Source organism: Panthera onca, chromosome E1 (genome assembly GCF_046562875.1).
Source record: "Panthera onca isolate mPanOnc1 chromosome E1, mPanOnc1 haplotype 2, whole genome shotgun sequence".
Taxonomy (NCBI): Eukaryota; Metazoa; Chordata; class Mammalia; order Carnivora; family Felidae; genus Panthera; species Panthera onca.
Window position 1 is genome coordinate 51,635,412 of NC_138352.1, and position 21,702 is coordinate 51,657,113.

Below are 21,702 nucleotides of genomic sequence, written 5' to 3' on the forward strand. Positions count from 1 at the left end.
CTTAGCTGGTTCTTAGCAGCACATGGTGACCCACCAGCAGGCGTGATCACCCCAGGCTCAGCCCATTACTCTGTACTTTTTGGTTCATGGATACTGGAAGCTTAGGGTACTTTGAACTTACTGCTACCTTAAGAGTGTAAAGGGGATATTTCGTCTCCCACTCGGTCAGGCTATCTTGTCACACACACACACACACACACACACACACACACAAGCCCCGACCCTTCAGATGTTACCGTGACTAGCCTGCATTTGCATAACATCTAATAGCACTTTCTGAAGGTGTTTACTCATAATAGTAAATGAGGTGATCCAGAGGCCTGGCTGGCCCTGGGAGGGGCCCTTTGCCCATTGGTAAACAGGTCCAGCTGACAGAAGTAAAGGCTTCGGGTCTTCACTGAGGCTGTAACCAGACGACTCCACCCTCGAGGCCACTGCAGGCGTGTTGAGAGAAGAACCAGATCTCAAGCCAGACCTGGGTGTGAATTCTGGGTCTACTGTTGCCTAATTTTGTGACCTTTCACTAGTCACTTACCCATTCTGTTTCTTTATTTCATTATTATTATTTTTTTTAATGTTTATTTGTTTTTGAGAGACAGAGAACGAGCAGGGGAGGAACAGAGAGAGAGGGAGACACAGAATCCCCCCAAATCTGTGCCTTTTGCCACCTGTTGTTGGCCTGTTCTGCTTCTGTGGACACAGGCTTTTTATTTTGTAGGCAGTCTACATTTCTGTATTGGGGAGGTTACCTGGGACTGTAAATAGGGAAACAGGAGCAAGTTTGACTTTTTTATTTTTTTTTTAACTTTTTAAATTATTTTAGAGAGAGCGAGAGAGAGTAAGCGGGGGAGAGGGAGAGAGAAAATCCCCAGCAGGCTCCATGCTGTCAGCACAGAGCCTGACACGGGACTCGATCCCACGACTCTGGGATCATGACCTCAGCCGGAATCAAGAGTCGGGACGCTCAACTGACTGAGCCACCTAGGCACCCCAGAAGTTTGGTTTGTTTTTAACCAGAAAAGACGCCACTGCTTAGTGGCATCTCCAGCATTTGCCCTTCCTAGAGGAGCCTGGCAGAAACTGGGCAGATGCCTCCGGGCAGCTGGGCTGATCTAGAGACTTGATCTAGAGTCTTGGGCTTTGCCCAACTGAGGGTTTATCAGACCATTCTGCCCCATATTGAGGCCCTGTTTCTGGGGCCCCGGGGACAGCCCTCTCTTCCAAAGACCCCTCTGGCGTGATAGGACGCGAGCCCAAAGTCAGCATCTCAAAAGCCAAGTCGCAATACAAAATTGTTCATTCTAGCCCCTCTCTGCCCTTTGATCCATTAAAAGTCATCTCCTGCCTTGGGCCCTCAGTTTTCCTTTAAGAGCCGTGGCTTGGCTTGGATGAACTCCAAGGCTTCTTCCAAGGTGACACCTCTCTAGGGGCAAGTCATTTGTACCACGTGCAGTTTCAGTTATGAGGATGAGTAGTAGCCTTCAGGCCCCGCCAGACCCTTGATGGAGGGAATTCCTATAACCTGTACCACCAGGTACAAACCAGCCGCTTCATTCGATGCACCAGTTTGTCTCTGAGGCGTCAAGGCATTACTTCTGTGAGTGGGAGGACTATTGTCTTAACTAAGAAGACAGGGACACCTGGGGGGCTCAGTCGGTTGGGCGTCTGACTTTGGCTCGGGTCTTGTGGCTCCTGGGTTCGAGCCCCATGTCGGGCTCTGTGCTCACGGCCCGGAGCCTGGAGCCTGCTTCCGATTCTGTCTGGGTCTCTCTGCCTCCCCACCCCCCCACCCCCCCACCACACACACCCTGTGTGTGTGTCTCTCTCAAACATAAGTAAACACTTAAAAAATTATTTTTTTAAATAAAAAGAAGACAGAAATTGTTGAGTTCTCTGGGTGCCGTGCTTCTCTGGAGCGTCTACCTTTTCCTTCTTGAACCTGGGAAGAGTCTACTTTAGGACGGCAGGTGAGCCTTCAGAGAGACTCTCCCTGGGGCCTCTCTGGCATCACCTGGGGGAGAAGAAGTGGGCGTTGACAATTGGGTCCTGGGCTTCCCAGTACGCCCCCCCCCCCCTCCGCCCAGAGCAGAAAAGGGGTGGGGGCATGGGAAATGAACTTGTTCTGGAAAGCTGCCTTGAAAGAGAGGCTGGGCTCTGCTCCCTTTCGAACACAAGGTGGCATCGCGCTGGTGTTAGCCTCGCGTGTGTCAGCACCCAGAGAAAGACTGCCAGCCCCTCATCCCAGGCCAACCCAGACCAAGGAAGGTGCCTACTGGGGGGGCGGGTCACCTTGTACAGATAAGGTAAACACTTCCCGTTCCTAACAAGCATGCTAGGGCCCAGAGTGGCTGTTACGCCGATAGCAGAGATCTGACTAGAACTCTCGACCCTTAGTTCAGGGCTCTTTCTACGAGGCTGCCTCTTGATTCTCAACAGCCCTGAGTTGCTCTTTCATTCACCGGGGTCAAGGAAAACCCCTTTTCTCAGCCTCCCCACCAAGGCAGCCCACAGGCTGGGGACCCGAAGGGAAGGCAAGGTGGGCCCACCGCTGAGGTGAGCGGGGGGTTCATACGGGCGAGAGGAACATTGGCCCAAGGGATTAAAGAAGGGGGGTTTTGAAAGCATCCACGCCACTGATGGTTGGCCTTTGAAGTCACAGAGGAATTTCTGCTGTGGCCACCTATGAATAAGGCTAAAGGAAATGTCACGGAGTCAGCTTAGGGAGCTGCTTCAATAGAAACTTCAGCCAAGGCCAATAATAAATGGGAGTTACATAACTCAGCAGGTCACAGCACTAACTAAGCCCTTTATAGGCCATCAATCCACATTTGTTTCCTGGATTTTATAACTGCTGCTGAAAAGGGGGAGCGGTGGGGGTGAGGATTAGAGGAAGAGGGCTGTGTGGCTGGACTCCGACTCCAAGCCCACACCACTGCTGGGGTTGGCCCTTGGGCATCCAGATGAGGGACCTTGTGCCGGGGAACCCGGACTCCCCCGTCTCAGACTGCTCTGAGGAGCCACCAGCTTCAGGTGGCCCTCAGTTTTCTGTCACATGACAGGGTTGGGCAAGATGAGTTCTAGGATCCCTTTCCACCCCACGGTTCTAAACATCAGGAGCAAAAGGGTAGGAATCGGGACCGCCTAGGGCCGCTCCCACCCGCACCACCACCACCAAAGGTGGTTGCAAGAAGCTGTTGGGTCCTCTTGGTGGCCAAGGTGGAGACTGAGACTTGAAGCTTAATGGGGGCAGGCCCAAGGAGGAGATGAGGCCAGCCTGGGTGGGCTGGGAGCCAGGTCCCTTGCTGCGGCCTCCTCCGTGGCCTGCAGGTGCTCTACACCAGAGGGCCCCCCATGCACGCGCGTGCGCACACACACACACACACACACACACACACACACACACGGGTCTGGAGGACAGTGGTATCTCGCGACAGCATTTGCCATCCTCGGGCCTGGGGAGTTCGACGCCTGAGAGCGTTCAGGGTTGCTCCAGGGCCCTTGTCAGGTGGTTATGAATGTCCCAAACCACAGCCAACAGACTCCATAGGTGGCTTCTGCCCCTCACCCCCCTGGGGTCTGGAAGACCACTCCTAATCACCCGCATGCCGTTCAGAGTTCCTCCGTCCTTGCCCAGCCTCCTGCACAAAGCTGCAGCAGAGAGGGCCCAGTGCAAAGCCGGAGGAAGGGCCTGGGAGCCACGCTTGGTGGTGGCGGGAGGACGGCAGAAGCCTTGTGGCTGTGGAGAATGGCGGGAAAGCTGGATGCGAAAGCTGGATGCGAGTGCGAACAGCCAGAGGGATGAGGGTTCTCGAAGCAGCGACCAGGCTGCCCGGCCCTTCTTAGGGGCCAGAGCCCAGAACTTTCCTGACGGGATCACACCTTGGGCAGGATGCCCCTGGCCAGCCAAGGAGCCCTCACAGAAGATGTCGGAGGTGGGATGGTCCACAGCCTCAACACCCCTGGGAAGGCAGGAGCATGGGGTGCTTGGGAGGAGGTGGGCAGTTTCCCAGGCGTGCCAGCAGCACAGCAAAACTACAGAAGAAAAGGGAAAAGTCGGGGTGCCCCACCATCAGCAAGGAATTTCCAACTTAAGACAAAAACGTGTCCTCAGAGAAGAGACTCCTGTGGCAGGAGAGTGCTCCTACCTGGAGAATGGTCCAGACCCTTTCGTGAGGCCCTTTCACTGGTACTCAGCCTGTCTGAAGTCCTTGGGTCTGGCCTCCGCCCTTCCTCAGTGCTTGCCCCCCCCCACCCCCCCACCCCCGGGCCGCTTCCTGTTCAGGAACAGCTGCAAGTCTGGGCTTGTCCCTCTGGTCAGCTGGGCTTCCAGACAGACATCCCAGCCTGACACCTTTGCTGGGGTTTGGAAGGTGGTGGTGCCCTGTCTGCCCTCGACACCCACTCCCTCCTTGCACCACATTGAACAGGTGCCTTAAGCTGAGACCCAGAGGTGGGGGGAAGGGGAGGGGTGGTTGTGGTTTGAATCCCCTGGATCCCCCAGTCTCAACAAGAGGCCTCCAGAAAGGGGGTCACAGGGTCCCACTCTTTCAACTGGCCTGACCCACCCTCCTCGAACGCAATCCCATAGGCTATTCTACCTGAGTCAGGTGGACCAGCAAAGCAGAGCTCTGGCCAGGGGGTAAGGGTTCTGATCCGGGCACCCCGGCCCCGTCTCAGGGGAGACGGCAGCGCCTTATTTGGGAACAGTTTTTGTAGCGAAGACACTTGACCCCACGGCCGCTGAGGCTGAAGGAAGGGCAGGTGCCAGCTGAAGTGAGCTGGCCAGCTCCTGGCCTCAGCTCCACACCACCTTCAAAGGTCTTCTTGGTCATCCCCCTGCCTCTGCACAGGGCTCCTCCGACACAAATCCTCCTCTCCGCCTGGGGTCTCCCTGCTGAGTCTGAGGATTTTTTCCTCCGGTCGTCTCCCCTCTCTCTGCCCCCCAAGTGCAAGCGAAGGGGGTGGGCGGATGGATTAAAAAGAGACCGAGGGAGACCCAAGGCTTGAGAGCAGAAACGGTGAGTGCCCAGGTTCCAACACAATTTACATGCCAGGAGGGCGAGCTCCTCCTTCCATGGCCTGCTTTTTCTTTGTTGAAAGGCTTAAGTGAGCACCGGATGGACTGTTCTAGAAACTCTGCCCCAGGCAGGGTAGAGCAGAAACACCAAAAGCATTGCAGAAAATTCTGTGACGGTGAGAGGGTGGTCGGGATGTGTGCCCATCCCCCCTCTGCCCACCTAGGCAGAGCTAGGCTGTCCCAGGCCAAGAAAAGGCCTTAGGACAGGAAGGTCCTTTGCTAACAACACAGGGCAGGAGGTGGGCCTGGTCCCGGGTCCTACGTTTGCATTGCTTTCCTCAACCCTCGAGGCAGTGGTGAGGCAGGGGCTTCCCCAGCGGACAGAGGACTCCGAGACCAGGGTCTCTCTCCCCGGACACGAGGGGCCGGGGGAGACTCTCTTGTGTGACCTCTCTGTATTTAGCGGCCTCCTGACCTCTACTCACCAAATGCCAGTAGCACATGCCGTTGTGAGAACCAAAAATGTCTCCTGGCATTGCCAGATGTCTCAGGAGCAGACGCGCACCCGCTGGAGAACGGCTGTCTTACCCAGCAGGCGTCCAGAGATTCTGGGACAGGCCCACGTTTGAATCTGGATGGTCTGCCGCCTCTTTGGGGGTAAAAGTCCCCCTTGAAAATCTCTCCCCAGAATAGGGCTCCCACCCTCAGTTTCAAGTTTATGGGCTCCAGGGGCTCATTCATGGAGTGACTGTTAAGAGTATCTGCCTCCAGAGAAAGCGGGTCTGGATGGAAAGCCGGCTGAGTCAGCCGGCCTACCTCCCTTTGGGGGGGGGGGTGCCTGCTGTGAAGGCCCCTTGGGGACCCCTTGGGGGTGAGTGTGAGCTGGGAGAGAGACGTGAGGGCGGGGCAGTGGGAGGCGCCCCCCCCCCATGTGGCCACACCCCTGCATGTCCAGCAGCCCTGAGGCTGGGCAACCTCCCTCACCGGCTCGCAGATGGGTTGCCCTGACTCATGACCACTGGATGCGACCTGGCCTTGTCTCATTCCAGAAGATCCCTGCTATGACTGAGTGACCTCAACACTTACCCAGGTGGACCTGCCCCTAGAGGCCAGTGGATGGGACCAGTGGACTCAGGAGGTGGCCTTTGGTTCTGGGTTCTGGAATGCGATGACGGAGGCAGTGGTGGGGAAGCTTGTAGACTCCAGGAACTTCCGCTCCCCCTGCTCTGTCGCATGCTGTAAAGACACCTGGAACGCAACACCAGATGCTAGTTCTCCTTCCAGCTCTCTGGCCTCGGGTCCCTGGTCTGTGAAATGGGGGCGTTGGACTGGAGGAGGGTCTCTGACAGCTGACGTGCACTGAGCATGTCCTATGTGGCAGGGTATTTACGTCCATCCTATCATATAACTCATGCAACGCTCTAGGAGGCAGGCACTGTGATTACTATCCTCATCTTACAGCTGAGGACGCTGAGCTCAGAGAAGTTCAGTAACTCGCCCAAGGCCACACAGCCAGTCAGTGGAGGGGGCTGGGCACGTACCCAGGTCTGGCCCAGCGTCATTGCTGAGGGCAGCCGTCGCTCAGGTAAGAGGCCGGCTGACTGGGTAGTGGCCATGAGTATCAAGGATGGAAGAGGGAACACAGAGCGAGGAGGGGCCGGACCAGGCACCCAGCCCAGTGCTGGCAGGAGTGGAAGATGACTCCTGGGTTTGCAGCCCGAGGGACAGGAGGGCGGTGGTGCTATTAATAGACAGGAGAGTCAGGAGGAGGGGCAGGTTTAAGGCAAGATGATAGTGCATTCTCAGACACGCTGATGCTCATGTGCTCATAGTGGGACATTCAGGGCGAGATCCAGTACAATTAGGAAAGTTCAGCGCGTACAAAAGTACCTCCAAACACCAGCAACCCCGCCCCCTTACCAAAATCGAACCCCCAGAGCCCTCGGCCCCCAGCCCCGGGCTGAGGCTGCCCAGCGGGGTCTGCCCGAGCCCAAGTTCAAGTCCCACACTGACCGCTGGGGGTCACCACTGCCGCACAGAGGGAGGTGCGGCGGGCGGGCGTGCCACAGGGTCCACCTAGGGGAACGCAGCGGGGCAGAGGGGGCAGAGGTTTCGCCTTGTTTTAGGCGTGGGAGGGGAGGCTCACAAGACTCCGAGCTGCTGCTTGTCCCCAGGTTCCCAGGCATCTGGCAACACCACGGGAATTTCCGATTTACCTCCCGTCAAGTTCTGGGGACCTTAGAGCCCGAAGAGGAGAGGGAGCGGAGGAGCCCCCTTCCCTGAGGGCGCCGGGAGCGCCACGGGCCCAGCCGGTGGGGGGACACCATGTCCAGGGCGCTGGGGGCCGGCGACCTCGGGCAGCTGAGCCGGGAGCAGGAGCCCAGCTGTTCCCAATCTCGAGTCTCCCCTGACATTTGCGTCAGCAGCTCTGCCCTTTGACCTTTAATTCCCGGGAGTGGAGGGTGCAGGCAGCTTTGGCGATCAGGACTAATTATTTGCAATTCGATTCAACCAGCAGTTTATTGGGGTTTGGCCCGGCCGCCTGCCCTCCTCTCCACCCCCCCCCCCCCCCCATTTATAGCCTTGGCCTCCTTCGGAAGCTGGAAAGAACACAGGGCAGGGGTGGTTCTACCTGGGACACACCCCGGTTCCTCTTGTCTCCTGCTCCTGGGAGGGGCCTGTGGGCAATGACGCTTATAAAAGTGCTTTGAGACCCCCGGACAGAGGACGTGTCCCCATGGACACACCCAGCTCTGCCCGGTGCCCCCCGGGGCCGGCCTCCGGCTCCACTCCGGGCTTGCTGGGACACGTCCCAGGGTGGGTTGGCCAGGCCTGGAGGCGCTGGCCTCCCAGCCGCCTGTGAGTGGGTGCAGGGCTAGGAGGGGGGCAGACACCGCCCCAGCCACGGGGCTGCCCAGGTCCCGGGTCTCCTGTCGGTGTCCGGTGTCCCTCTATATTTGTCCTCTCCAAGGGGCAGGCAGCCAGCCGGCCCCATGACGTCTCCTCCGGGCCTGGGCTATTTTGGAGCCGGCCTTGGGGGGCTGGGGGAGGCAGGGGTGAGCGGTAAGGGAATGTTTCCTCCCAGCTCCAGGTCAGAGAAGAGGCTGAGGGCGTGTGGCACGGGGAACCGGCCCTGTGGCCTTTCTCAGAATTCCGTGTGTGGCTACTCAGATGTTCCTTCTGCTAGGGTTTCCTGGGGATGCCTGGGCTCCGGGGCTGTGAGGGCTGTCTGGGCAGGAACCCCAACCTCTTCTCCGCTCTCGGGGTTTTTCCAGCCATTGAGACATCGTCCCTCAGTGAAAACACAACTCCCTCCACTCCGGGTCTCACCTAGGACCAGAGCTAGCCCGGTGGCTCCCATCCTTCAGATTTCTCAGGGCACTGACATTTCCAGAAAACAACCTAGGATCTGACACGGTCACCAGGTTTGTATTTTGCTGAGTTAGGGACATTAAAAGGACATGTCAAAGGAAAGGTCCTTTTAAATACACACGTGCACACACACGCACACAAATGAAAATATATAGTACAAGTGAAAGGGCCTTGCTTCACATCGAGTGGGTCTGGCTCTGTGAAAACCTCACTATGTTGTCCTTATTTTTCTCATTTTGCCACAAACAGATGAGAACATGGCAACAGCTGGCAGTGGGCACCCTGTCCGTGGGCTCACATTCCAGGAACCACTGGGCCCTTGCGGTCCCCACCTGGGCCCAAGGACCAAGGTCAGCAGGGGACCCCCTCCCCCCACCACTACCCTCTCCCGCTCCCATGCAGCACTTTGCTGCTTTCCGTCCTCCCCCCACCCCCAGCCCCAGTGTTCACTGGAAGGGAGGCTGAGGACTGGTCTTGACACAGCTCTCAGGCTGTCTGGTCACTGTGCTGGTCACTGGTGCGGCCTGGCTGTCCCCGTGCCCCTTTGAACCCCATCTGGACAGAGCCTCAGGCACCCGGAACATCAGCCACGTCCCGGCCTGTGATCTGAGACTAGTCTCAAAAGCTCCCTCCCTGAGCGTCCGTCCGTTCTGTAAAATGGGTATACTGACTCCTCGTGAGGATTGAGTGAGAGAGTGTTTGTGAAAGTATTTTGTGGACTATAAAGCTTGGGCAGGGGTGGTTATTATTATTATGAGAAACTAGTAAATGGCTGAAGAAAGAGCACCCCAAAAGCTGATCTCAGCTTCTGGGCACAAAGACAGTGCTCGCACCCACCCCCGTGTCTGTGATCTCGGGGCCCCTCCAACCCCACAAAGGAGCCAAGCAAGTCTGATCTCTGTGAGTCAAGGCGGCCTGGTCTATACCAAGGTCTTCTGCTTGAAATAGGGCCCGACCTCTGGCCTGTGCTCAGAGAAAGGGTCTGCCACTGGCAAAGGCTTCCATTTACTTGTGGTGGCCCCCCTGCGTGGTTATGGGTGTTGTCACCCCCTCAATTGTGGACAAGTGTGTGGAAAGCCTCCCCAAGAAGGAGGCCCTTTGGGGGGGATAAGGAGCCTTGGGTCTGAGGACTCCGAGAAGGTCCCATCCCTGAACTTCAAGGTATCCACAAAGGAGCCGACGTGAAGGACTCCCTGTCTCCCATCATCCTCTGTTTCTGGGGCAGAGACTAGGAAATACACCAACCCGTGTTCCCAGGCCATTTCCACCACTTCCTCTGGCGTGTGGCTTCAGACACATCCCTTTGCCTGCCTGAGCCTCAGTTTCCTCATCCACAAAATAGGGATAAGAGTCCCTAACTCACGGGGGTTGCTGTAAGTGTCCATGGGATTATGTGTGAACGCCCCTGGAGGGGGCTCGCTCAAGAGGTCCCCCTCCCACCCTCCCACGAGGCCTTGGTGTAGCCACAGCTCCCCCCCGAAAACAACCAAAGTGTCCCCAGGAAGCGTGGGCCCGTGGCTGGGCTGCCTCCTCCACCCAGTAGAGGATCCCCGGGAGGTTTCCTCGTCCCAGCCAGGCCCCGGCTCCCCCCCGCCCCTTCCCCCCAGCTGCTCGGCAGCCAGTTGTCATGAAGTCATTGCCACCTTCCCCAGCCTGCAGCACCCCCCCCCCCCACCTCCGCCCCCGTGCTGACATCCCATTTGGCAAAGAGGTTGGAAAAGCCGCTGACTCTTCCAGACCCTGAGTTCATGGACTGGTCAGGGCCTGTCAGCCACAGGCTGACCATGTGGGCAGAGGGGGTTTACAGAGCGAGGGAGAGGCCCCTCCAGGCTTTCACTCCCTGCCTCAAGCTAACCCCAGCTTCTGAGACACTCCTCCACTCCTCCAACACAACACACACACACACACGCACACACACGCACACACACACACACCTCCATGTATATACCTGGACCTAGGTACGTGTGACTTGCCCCCCCCCCACTTGTATACACACTCTCCCCTTTCTACTCCCACGGAAACCGTCCTACACACACACACCGAGATACCCACTCCCGCTCCATGTATAGAGTCTTTTACTCAGCCACTTACCCACGAAAGCACACTCTGAACCCACGTGTGGCTGCACGCACACATGCGTGTGCCCACACGGCATCTCCTGACACACTGCATGGGTTCCCGGCCACCACAAGCCGCTCAGAGCTGGCCATTCCTGACTTTCACCCCCGGCCTGTGCCCTTGGGCCCCTTCCAGCCGAGAGGAACACTCACAGACGGAGCCAGACTCGGAGTGGAGAGTCTCTGAGTCCCTAGACCAGGACCCCAGGCAGCCAGAGCCGAAACGGCTCATCCCAGCCAACCCCCCTCAATCTTATTTGTGGAAACTGTGGCCCAGAGAGGGCAAGGGGATGGTCAAGCCACACAGCCGAAGTTCTTCCAAGTATTTCAAAATGCCTGAGAGCAGGGTGGAAAAGGAAGGAAGCACCCAGGCTCCTCCCTCCCTCACCGCCAGCCCCCTCAAACCTCCTGACTCAGTTCTTCCCTTCCCTGGGCAGAACCAGCCCCACGGCAGAACCATTCCTCCAGGATGACTGCCAAGACCGGGTGTTGTGCGAGACGTTCGCCCTCTGCCCTGGGTGCGGGTCACTCGAAGCTGCACAGGGGGAGGGGACCCACTGTTGAGATAAAACCTTCCCGGGCCCTCTTGTTCCCTGCCTCAGTTTCCCTCCTCAGGACTCAAGACCCGCAACAGCTGCCTGGACTGTGGCTCCAGGCACTGCCTTTGTGCCCTAGACCATCAGCTCCACAGGGGGAAGGATTTCTGCCTGGAACTGTGTCTGGCACCTAGCAGGTGCTCGGCAAAACTGTATCACATGAATGGAGAGGCCCTCCCCACCCCAGCCTCCTTTGTCATAATCAGGGGGCCTGGTGCCCAGCTACTTCCCATTGGCCAGCAGTGCGGGATCTGCCATGGGTGGCCGTGTCACCGTGGGCCAGTCACTTGCTCCCCAGAGCCTCCGCTGCACGGAGGAACGAGGGGCCACTGCTGCGGGGGCGTGCAGTTTATCTTAGGTGATTCCAGGGACCGTGTGGGGGGAGGGGGTCCAGTCTCGGGGCTGCCTCCTTCCCACTAAAGGAGGAAGCCCTCTGAGCAGACAAGGCTGGGGAGCCCCCTCTTAGAAACAAAACTGCCACCCAGAGCAGACCAACATTTTCAACCTGGGAAGTCACGGGACGAGAGTAGTTCTGAGTATTTCTCACACCTTTCCCCCAAACGCACCCACCTCTCCCAACTCACACGTGGCGGGTTCACCTGAGGGAGCCACGGGGCACCAGCTCCGGCCAACATCCTGCTTCCTGCAGGGCCCGGGGCGGGCACACAGGGGTGTTTGTTCATAATGGGCGGCAGGAGATGCTAATCGCTGCGGCTCGCCGGGCCCCAGCTGAAGGTCAGGAGGTAAGGCGACCCGTGGTTATAAATAACCGTGCCTGGCCCGGCCCCAGAGGGCAGTGCTTCATCTGCGCCCCTCACCGGGTCACCCTCCTCGGTCCCTGACTGTGGCAACCTAGCCTCCCAAAGCCCCAACCCGCAGGGATCTTTGGGGGCGAGGCGCAAGGTCACATGGGACCCCTGGGCTGCCCTTGCCCGCGAGTGGAGGAGACGCAGGTGTTCTCTGCTGGGGGTGGGGCGGGAGGCACCGAGGCGAACACAGCCTCACCCAGGGGCCCAAGGTGCGGAGAGGCCGTGGACGTAACCCGGGGACCCAGGCAGCCCGTACCCCTGCACTCTCATCTCCCACGCCAAGCCTGTCCCCCAAGCCCTGCCTCCCAGCTCATGGCTTGTGACAGCTGGTGGCAGGGCCGCCCAGGGTAAGGCAGCCAGGGAGGGATAGCCCCAGGCCCGCTTCTAGGGCCTAAACTGTAACGGTGCCATTTACCTTGGGAATTGACCCCAGAGCTCCCGGCATCCTTGGGGCTTCACGGAGCCAGAATCCCCAGTCTGGAGCTTGGGGAGTCTCGGAAATGGGGGCGGGGGGAGAGAAAGTCTGGTGGCACCAATGAGGGGCAAGCACAGCACAGGCACGGTAGACATCTGCCCACCACCTCCCTTTGCACAGAAAAAACAGGTGGGGTTAACCTGCTCCAGGGTGCGTGTCTTTTTCTCCTCCTTAATTTTTTTCTTATTGGAGTTAAATATACATATAGAAGATTACATACGGAAAACCGCATGAGTCGGAAGTGTACAAGCTCAGCATTGCCCGGGGAAGCAGTACGCAGAAGTCCCCTCGGGACGCCCTCGCCACCCCCAGAGGGACCTGTCTCCCGACTCCCAACCCCACCTCAAGATCATGTTGGTGACATTCACCCATATATATAGGGCATTTGCTCTCATTACCGGTAGCTTGCCTGCATGTGACTTAACATTTTCCCGTGTTCTACTGTTGATGGACATTTGGGTAGGTTCCAGTTCCTGGCTGTCATGAATAGTGTCACTGTGAATATTCTAGTTCCTGTCTTCGTGACTCTATGGACACATTTCTGTCGGGTACATACTTATGAGGGGGGTCCGGGGCGTGCATCTATCTGTCTGTTCGGCTTCGGATGATACAGGAAGAGTTCCTTTTTAATCGACATTTTAATAAAAGAATGATTTTGCAGGGTAAAGTTTTTGTTTTTTAGTAAAAAACTTTTTTTAATGTTTATTTATTTTGAGAGAGAGAGAGAGAGAGAGCAAGCAGGGGAGGGGCAGAGAGAGAGAAGGAGACAGAATCCGAAGCAGGCTTTGCACCACCAGCACAGAGCCCGATTCGGGGCTCGAACTCACAAACCACGAGATCATGACCTGAGCTGAAGCCAAGGGTCAGACACTTAACCAACTGAGCTACTCAGGCGCCCCGGAGTTTCATTTCAAAAAGTGAGGGGCGTACATGATTTTTTAAAATAGGAAAATATAGGGGCACCTGGGTGGCTCAGCTGGTTAAGCGTCCGACTCTCAATTTCGGCTCAGGTCATGATCTCATGGTTCGTGGGGTCGAACCCTGCTTCGGGCTCTGTGCTCACCGCGCGGAGCCTGCTTGGAGTTCTCTCTCTCTCCCTCTGTCTCTCTCCTCCACTCATGTTCGTTCTCTCTCTCTCTTAAAAAAAGAAAAAAGTTAAAATAGGAAAATACAGAAATGCAGAAAAGGGAAAAAAATCACTCAGAGCTACTATTTAGAGTCAGTCATTCAACCAATCAACGGACATTTCCCAAGAGCCTCTGCTGTATCAGACCCTGAGCCAGAGACCCAGGTCCCCCCTCATGGAGTTTAGGGTTTGAGGCCAGGTCGGAAGCGGTGGTGCCAAGGGACAGACCAGGGGACCTGCGTCTTTCCACGGCTTCCACCGGCCCCATCTCACCCACCACAGCTGCTCCTGTTAAACACGTAACAGAGCAGCGGGCTTGCCATGCCCGGCAGCCAGGCTGCTCCCCAAGAACTCAAAATGGAAAGTCAGTGGCAATAACACGATTAATTGCCATCCTGCAAGAAGAGGGCTGCAGAGAGGAGGGCCTGTCGGTAGGGCGAGGGGAAGGCGGCAAGTGTCGGGGCTGATCCCAACAGGCACACAGAGGAAGGAAAACTGGGGGGTTAGCCTGGAGAGGCCGAGGGGCTGGAGGCAGACACATGGGACTTTGGGCTTTTTTTTTTTTTTAATATTTATTTATTTTTGAGAGAGAGAGAGCGCGCGCACCAGCAGGGGAGGGGCAGACAGAGAGGGAGACACAGAATTCAAAGCAGGCTCCAAGCTCTGAGCTGTCAGCACAGAGCCCGAAGTGGGGCTTGAACTCACAGACCGCAAGATCATGACCTGAGCTGAAGTTGGACGCTTAACGGACTAAGCCATCCAGGCGCCCTGACTTTGGTCTTTATCCTGAGGACTGGAGAAGGGATTTAAGCAGGGGAGGGAGCAGTTCAGACGTACTTGTTAGCAAGATCGCTTTGCATCCCTATGGCTCGTGGTGACACAAGAGACAAGGCCAGAGACCTTCTGGGGCCTTGAGCTCATGAGCAAGGGGACAGTGTCCTGGAAGGACCTGGGGCCTGTCTGGTGCAGGCATCAGGAAGGTGTGAGGTTCAGCCCTGCAGAAGGGAATGGGGAAGGCACGGTGGCATCGCAGATGGACAGAGGGTGTGGCTGGCTCCGTTGAGGTTTTGGTGGGTTTCCTTCCCATGTTTAGCAGGTTCTGTGTAGCTCCGAGAACTTGTGAGAGCCAGGTGCATTGTACCGGAAGAGGGCGGCCTGAGCCATCCCTAGGAGGTGAGAGATGGTTATTCATTTATCTGACAAATGTGTAGGGAAGACCTACCTGTCTGGGGGTTGTTCCAGGTGCTGGGGATACATTGCTGGGCAAAATAATTCTAGTAGAGAAGACATACAAATATATATAAAGTGGGGATGAATCTTAAGAAAAACCAAACTGGGTAAAGGGAGTAGTGAGTGACAGTGGCGGGAGGGAGTCTATTTCAGATAGGGTGGTCAGAGATGGCCTCTGAGCAGGTGACATCTGAGCTGGGGGAAATGGTCCAGGTAGAGGCCACAGCAAGTGCAAAGGCCCTGAGGCAAGCAATGTTTAGTGCGTCAGAGGAGCAATGAGGAGGCCAGTGTATGAGGACGGGAGTGAGGACCAGAAGGTAGAGGGAAGGCTGAACAGGGCTGAGGGGAGGTCTTTCCACTCTGGGGCTGGTGGGGAGAGCCTGTGAGGGTTTGTGGAGGGATGGCCTGATCTTGTTTTGTCTTAGAACGATCGCTCTGGCTGCTCTGAGAACAGACTGTAGGGGTGAAAACAGGGCATGGGGCATGGGGGAGGCTCTTATAGAAGTACGAGTCAGAGAAGGTGGTGCCCTGACCAGGGTGGAGGCAGTAAGGGTGGTGGGAAGTGGTCTGACTGCATGCATCATGAGGGCGGGGCCCACAGTGTTTGCTGATGGGCCCACGTGGGGGTGAGCAAAAGCGGGGAGGCAGGAAGGCCCTACTGATGGTTCCCATTCGCCAGCCTAAGAACCCCGAGATGGGCCCAGGCCTGCCAGCCTCCCTATATCTCCCCTGTCTCTCCCTCAGAACTCCCTCTCCTCTTATCACCTCACCTCTCCTCCTTTCTGCCCTTCTCCCTGGCCCCACCTCCATTTTTCCTGTTTCAGGAGTCCAGTGACCTCATGCCATCACCTCCCACAGACCAGGGAGGCTGCCCTCAAGAATATGTCCTCCAGGGGCGCCTGGGTGGCTCAGTCGGTTAAGCGGCCGACTTCGGCTCAGGTCATGATCTCACGGTCCGTGAGTTCAAGCCCCGCGTCGGGCTCTGTGCTGACAGGTCGGATCCTGGAGCCTGTTTCACATTCTGTGTCTCCCTCTCTCTGCCCCTCCCCCGTTCATGCTCTGTCTCTCTCTGTCTCAAAAATAAATAAACGTTAAAAAAAAAAAAAAAAAAAAAAAAAAAGAATATGTCCTCCATTTACTCTGCATTGCTGATGACCGGCCAGGCGCCCAGAGGCTGGGAAAAAGTAGATATGGCCCCCAAGTCTCATCCTGCTAGAGAGAAAACCCATTCTTCACTTAGGGCATTTCCATGCTCAGGGCCCCAGACGTAAGGGTAAATCCTGATGTAAGCAAAGCCCGGGGTTCTTTGGGAGCTGACCAAGCACTGGCTGGGATCTGGGGCTAGGTTGCTCAAAGCCTCCTTTATCTGCTCACGACTGAGAGCCGGCTCCTTGGGCCTCTGTTCAGCTCTGGCTGAGGGCGTCCACACCACACGACCCTAAACCCACTGCCTGGAGGCCACCTGTGCCAGGGGAGAGGGCTGGGAGGCGGGGGCCTGCTTCTCACCCGGGCCTTGGTCCCATTTCATACTTCCTGCCCACCCTCTGTCCTGAACTCCAGACTGGGTGCAGGAGGGGAGTTTCAACTAATGTGTCCAAAGTGTGAGCTCCCAGGATCCCTCCAAACCTGCCCCTCCTCCAGCCTGCCCCCCCCCCCCCAACTGCCTTCTTCCAGAATCGGGCAAACCTTAGCACAGTCCTTCCAGCTCTCACCCAGCATCCAGTCTATGAGAAAATGCTGTCTCTCTGCCTTGGAATTAGTCCCTCACCTGCCTCTGTCGCCATGACCTGATCTAAGCCAACATCATCACAATGGCATCTGCCCTCGGCCCCTTCACTCTATTCCCAGCACAGTAACTAGGGATTTTATTAAAAAATAAGTTAGATTAGGGATGCCTGGGTGGCTCAGTTGGTTAAGCGTCCGACTTCAGCTCAGGTCATGATCTCCTTGTTCCTTAAGTTCGAGCCCCGCATCGGGCTCTGTGCTGACGGGTCAGAGCCTGGAGCCTGCTTCACTTCGGATTCTGTGTCTCCCTCTCTCTTTGCCCCTCCCCTTCTCATACTCTGTCTCTCAAAAGGTGAATAAACATTAAAAAAAAAAAGTTATATTTTGTCACGTGCCTGCCCCTACCCTGATTAATCTGGGGAAAAGCCACAGTCCTTTATGATTGTCCCATCTGCATCTCCCCCACCTCTCCCATATCCTCCCCTGCGCCTCTCATCTGGCTCTAGCCACACTGGCTTCCTTGTTCCTTGTATACACAATGCACATGCCTACCTCAGGGCCTTTGCACTTGTGGTTCCTCTCCCTGGAGTGCTCGGCCCCACCCCCTGCTCCCTCCAGCCGGTGTCTCCATGATTTGCTCCTCACCTTCTTCAGGTTTTCACTCATACGTTACCTTTGGAGAAACTTTCATTAACTACCAAATTAAAAGTTAAAGAACACCCCTCATGCCCAGATATTTCTCATCGTCTCCAGTAAAAGGAACCAGGGATTCTTGAGAAATGGCCAATTCTACGGCTGTGTGTGGAGACACGCGAGACCAGCCTGGACCATCTCGTAGTGCCAGAAAGTAAGGAAATACTAACAAACAAACAAACAAAGCTAATGCAGGGAGGACATGCCAAAGGGCACCAGAGCCACGCGAAAGAGCTCCCAGCAGCCGAAGCTAGAACAATTTGGGCGACAAAATGAAATGCCACTGGATTATAACACAAATGTAAAATAAACATCCATGAGTCCATTATAAATAAGTGATTGGATACATTAACAAATGGGGAAGAGGCAACTTTCCCATGTGAAAGAATTTATGTCCTACACACAACTAAGTATAAGGTAGTTTCCTGGATGGACTCCCAGGACAACAACAACAACAACAACAACAACAAAGGAAATTAGGTAAACTAAGGAAATCGGAATAAACTATAGATGTTAGTCAATAATTATGTAATTAATCGTAACAAATGCCCCATTATAATGTGAGATATCCTGTAAGTCAGTAAGAGGAGAAACTTTATGTAGAAGGAGTGGTCTGGGAGAACTGTTTGCACTGTCTTAGTTTTTCTGTAAATCTACAACTACTCAAAAAAATCAATTAAAAATGACCACCCCCGGGGGCGGGGGGTGTGCCTGGGTGGCTCAGTCAGTTAAGCGGCTGACTTCGGCTCAGGTCATGATCTCGCAGTTCAGGGGTTTGAGCCCCACGTCGGGCTCTGTGCTGACAGCTCAGAGCCTGGATCCTGCTTCGGATTCTGTGTCTCCCTCTCTCTCTGCCCCTCCCCTGCTCGCACTCTGTCTCTCAAAAATATAAACATTAAAAAAAATTTTTTTTAAGTACCACCCCCATACCCCACATCCCTTCTCCCCACCCCTTTCCCGTTGCATTTGTCACCCCTTAAAAATAGTATTCATTGAGCCAAGGAATTTGTTCTTTTCTGTTAACTCTCTAGAATATAAGATTCCTGAGGGTTTTGTCCTTTCCCATTATAATGCGGCACCTGAAACAACAGTCTGACAAACAGTAGGTGCGCAATACATATTTGTTGAACGATAAACTTCTAAAGATAGGGACTGTTAGCTTTTCCAGTTTCTTCCCTCTGCCTAAATACATTTATTATTGTTTCAAAATAAACACAAAGTCGTAATGTTTCGCTTATTGGCTCTCGTCACTCGCTAGCTCCTGGTTATCATTCCTTGCTATCAGTCTTTGCGTGATCATTCTCCTTCTGTGCTATTAGTCATTTTTTAGAAGGTGCTGAGGTTTGCAGGCCTGGTGGGAAGCAAAATGGTTGCGATTCAAGAGAAGGCTCTGGGTCTCCACTGCTCTCCATCGGCTCCGCCACGCTGCCATGTGGGCAGGAAGGATGGAGCGGTGCCAGGGCCGCCCTCTGACATCAGATCCGTGGGCACTAGATCCTGCTTGGTGGTGAACTGGGTGCGTCAGAACCCAGGGATTAAACAGCTTTCGAAATCCACCGGCCTGTCTGCGATCAGCCAGCGGGCCACAGGGCACATGCCCAGCCCTTCTGCCAGCTCAGGGACGGTGGAAAACGCCATCCATGCATACATGTGGGGAAACTGGGGAGAGGCCTCTCACTGGCTGAGCCCAGACCCAAGGATGATGGAGAGCTGAGCTCCTGAGCAGGGGGGATGGACTGGGGGCTGGCAGACCCTCTCCCCTCTCCCCGGGGCCAGGGGGCCGCGGAGTCTGCCCTGCTGGCCAGTTTCCTGGTGGGGATGGGGGGTCCTGGGCAGGCTTCCGTTGGTGGTGGGGGGTGGGAGGCAAGGGTCCTCTGCACCCAGGGGCCATCTGCTTTAAAATCCAGCCACTTCTGCCCTCCTTCCTGGTAGCAATACGGAGCCAGCCAGACTCTGCTAGACGTATGAGTGCTAAAGATAAAAATACTCGAAGGACACATGCCTTCTGCAAACTGCTTTGCTAAATGCGCTGTTCCTTCTGAGCCACATTTCACTCCACCCCCCGCTGGCCCGGCTCACGGGAAGAAGCAGGGACCCGTGGCGGCCTTAAGAACCGCTGAATGTGTGGGGCGCCTGGGTGGCTCAGTCGGTTAAGCGTCCAACTTCAGCTCAGGTCATGATCTCACAGTTTGTGAGTTCGAGCCCCGCGTCGGGCTCTGTGCTGACAGCTCGGAGCCTGGAGCCTGCTTTGGATTCTGTGTCTCCCTCTCTCTCTGCCTCTTCTCTGCTCACACTTGGTCTCTCTCTCTCTCAAAATAAACATTAAAAAAAAAAGAGAACCACTGAGTATGTGCAGGCACAGGTGTGCCCTCTGGGCACATGCCCGCTGGCATCCGGATTCTGCCGCACGGACCCCCCAGGGTGTGCCCACGAGTGGGGGTGTGGGTGCTGTGAACATGCGTGCTTCTGTCTGTGCTTCGGTGTCTTTTGTGGGCTTGCCCTCTCGCAGGCGAGCTCCCGTGGGTTTGCCTGGGCACGAGGGTTTGTGTGCGTGTGTGCCTGGGTATGTACACGGACGTGTGCAGTGAGCCTTGTGAATTGGTGTGTGTGAGTGTGCGCGAGTGGGCGTGCCCCCGTGAAGAGCTGTGTGTATGTTCTTACAGGTGCACCTGGGTATATTCTGTGTGAGCTTGTGATGGGTGCGGAGGACTCCGGCATGTGCCTAGGGGGGTGAACGTATGTGCATGTGCTCAGAGGTCAAGCCCTGAGAAAATAGATGAAAGGGGCCCTGTGCACCTGCTCCGGGCCCACATGCCACGCCCACACATCCTATGGACAGGACTGTGGTTTTGAATCTCTCGCAGATGAGGTGACCTCTGTTTTTTTCTACACATCCTTATACTTAATCATCCTTGTCGTAAATATCCTCAATCTGTGCCGGAGACTGCCCTTCACCCTCCACATCTGGTCTCCTGCTTCACTAGCTCATTGGTTTGTGGCTCTCTAGGCCCTCTAGGGTCTCTAGGCTCCTGAGTCACATATTTTTGGTAAAAGCTCCATTTCGTACACCCTTATGGACAGTCTCGGTGTGCCTGACTATACTGAAGGCTCAGAGGAGTCCTCACATGAAGAAACCTGAGTAAGTTAACTCCATACAGGGTTTCCTGGAATGATCTGGAAACTGACATGAAACGATAGCACCTTGCTGGAATCAGTGCTCACTTGGGGGTGTCTGCCGTGCACTGTGGAGATGCCCCCGTGGTCTACAGGCAGCCTCCAAGTCAGGGTGCACTTCTCCGGGAGTGTCTGGGTCCTCACTCTTGGCCCCAGGCCTCAACGCTGGTGGCCGGGCAGCCACACCTTGCCACCCGGCCCTGGCCTGGCTGTCAGGGCAGAGGATGCCAGAGAAGCAGGGAGAAGTGCGACCTGGCCAGCAGAGCCAACCTTCCAGGACTAGAAGCCAAGTTTCGGTGCTCTGCCCCTCGGCGTTGCCCTGCCAGGCCAGGTGCCCATCGCTTCCTCAGCCCCAAGACTTCCAGCAGCCAGGATGTGAAAGCACAGTGGTCAGGGGCTGGCGGAGAGCAGAGACTTCCAGCCGTCCCACTCCTGACCTGACCTGACCACTGCTTCCAGAGAATATACTAGAGTCCTGGCTCCCTGCTCTTCTCTCGGCCCCGCCCCCAACACTGAAAGCAAATGATACAAGTAAGACATGAACACAGTCTCTTCCTAGGAGTCAAAGAATACAGAAGGAAAATCCAAAAGTCTCTAACCCCTCCTCACCCCGCCAATCCTGGTTCCCACCCCAGAGGTGGCCACGTTCACAGTGCCATGTAGCTTTCCACTTCCACGTTTATGGATTTTAAACAACGCAAGTGGGACACACGCTGTACTTTTCCGGGACTTGCTTTAAAAAAAAAAAAAAAAAATTAACGATCTGGTCCACGTCAATACATGTTAATCTACCTCAGTATTATTATTATTATTTTAAATCAGTGCTGACGTTCCCCTCACTTATTGGATCGCTCCCCACTGATAGACGTGTCCTTTTCCAATTTTTCGCTACTCCAGAATAGACAATGGTGTAACTAACATCTTTCAACAGATCTCTGGGTGGGAGCATCCGCGGGAAAGATGGATTCCTGCGCCCGGCACACAGGAGTCAGCGCCTGAGAAGAAAAGACCCGGGAGCAGGCGGAGGTTCCGAGTGGACCCCAAGCAGCTGCGATCGCGACGTCCCCCGCGTGGGCGGGCGCCCCAGGCCCGCCGCCCTGCTTGCACTCCCCTCCTTCCTCTCCGGGCCATCCCAGGCTCTCCCCCACCCCCCCCCCCACCCCTCCCCGCTCCGGGGCGGTCCGCCCTGCTCTCCCCGCCTTCGGCCCCCGCGGCTGCAGAGCGGCCCGCGCCTCAGAGGAACCAAAAAAAGCCGGCGCGTGGTGTGCGCGCGAGCGGCGCGGGGCCCTGGCGCTGCTGTTTTTAGTGTGCCTGGAGCCCAGAATATAGACTTAATCACCCCCAGGAAACGCGGCCATAATATTTTTG

At 55.9% G+C, this 21,702-nt stretch overlaps 1 long non-coding RNA gene across 1 annotated transcript; it reads right to left on the reverse strand.

Annotated features, from left to right (window-relative positions):
• Positions 1 to 661: 661 nt before the first annotated feature.
• On the reverse strand, positions 662 to 11,956 carry LOC132687848 (uncharacterized). Its single transcript, XR_009614288.3, has 3 exons — positions 11,687 to 11,956; positions 6,104 to 6,265; positions 662 to 755 (listed from the first exon to the last, which is right to left on the reverse strand). It is a non-coding gene; the product is annotated as an uncharacterized LOC132687848 (long non-coding RNA).
• Positions 11,957 to 21,702: the final 9,746 nt, after the last annotated feature.